Source organism: Montipora capricornis, chromosome 8 (assembly GCF_036669925.1).
Source record: "Montipora capricornis isolate CH-2021 chromosome 8, ASM3666992v2, whole genome shotgun sequence".
In the NCBI taxonomy this organism is placed as follows: Eukaryota; Metazoa; Cnidaria; class Anthozoa; order Scleractinia; family Acroporidae; genus Montipora; species Montipora capricornis.
The window spans coordinates 11,632,151-11,633,798 of NC_090890.1; positions in this window are offsets into that span (position 1 = coordinate 11,632,151).

Below are 1,648 nucleotides of genomic sequence, written 5' to 3' on the forward strand. Positions count from 1 at the left end.
CTCAACAATACAGAAAAGCCATGGAAATTCAAAGGCAAAACTTGTTAAAAGGGAAAATCCCCTGGTAGTCGTGACGTCACGTTGGATTAAAACACTTTGAGTTTCCAATTTCCACATGCACCACCGTTAGATCACAGTCGGATAGAATAAGATTCTTTAAAGCAGACTTCCCAAATGTCCTCCTCAGAATTTTGGCAAGATTTACTGTTTGGTATCATGATAGGGATCTTCATAACATGGCTGTGCATAAAGATTTGGCAGATTCAACAACAAACAATAAAAAGACACAAAATACCTCAAGAGCATGACGAGAGATCAGAAAAAAGTGAGTTTGTGATGACATGTATCAAGAGATAATAATGGGGACAGTCTTTATCTTGCATGTATTATGTATATATGTATTTATGTGTTGTTTCTTTGCTTTTATATATTTTTTTGTAAGAGTCGCCACTCGACGCATTTCTTCAGACATTTTATTGGGCTTCCTGATTGGTCCATTAGGACAGCTATTAAAATGGTTGTCCTGATTGGCTTAGGTGGTTTAAAAGCCTCCGGTTGCGACCACTTCTCGTAAGCGATGACATCTCCTTAGTGACTAATTTTCCAAAATACCAAAACTTTCCAAGTAAAATCGCCATATTTTTGTTTTTCGGCCATTTCAACTTCAATAGAAATAAAACGCACACGGCGGAAACGAACATAGCGAACAAACTTCGCATTATAAAATACAGTGTATGTTCTATAATGCGAAGTTTGTTCACTATGTTCATTTCCGCCGTGTGCGTTTTATTTCTTCTAACTCGCTATATTTGAAAGCTCTTGTAAGCGACCACGAAGACCACCTCTCGTAAGCAACCACGACCACTTTTTGAGCCAACAGTTTGATATTTTCTTTTGTTATTAACCTCTGGTAAGCGACAACTTGACAGGTAATAGAGCGGAAAATGAATATTAAGGCCTGCGAGTAACATCATTGCATTTCTGGGTTGCTGACAAGACAGGGAAATTTCTCAGTGGGAAGTACCGGATTTTTCTGGAAATTGACTCTTTACACCAGAAATAAAACATTTAAAATTCTTAAAGGAATAAATGCATGTACACTGTATTCTATCAGTCTTAAAAGAGACGACCTGGCTTAAACGTATTACAATTACAGAAAATTAGAACGGATTTCCTAATTGACTGTTCTCTCAAGAACAGTCACTACGGTATGAAAATCGAATTACAGCATTCGGCGCCGTCAAAAATCATTCCCTATTCAACCCAAGTCATATCCAATTACAGCCAAGTTATTGATGTCTTGTTGTCTCCGTAGATTTGTATTCAAATGCATGGGAATAAATATTTTTGTGACAACTAAAAGTTATTACATGGGTTTAAATGGGCATTGGTGCATGTGGTAGTCGCTGCAGTAACCAATGCTGATGAAGCAAATTTTTAACTCAATACGGTCTAAGCTCTCGTAAGCGACCACCTAGGCTTGACAATTTGGGTGGTCGCTTACGAGAGGTTCGACTGTATGGCATGGGTCGCACTTTAAATAGCAAATCGTTACCAGAATTAGTATACTTTGTGGTTGGAATCTGTCATCGCTCGCCTTTGCCTAGTGCGACCCCGGGTTTTCTGCTTTTGCAAAAACGTGCGAATC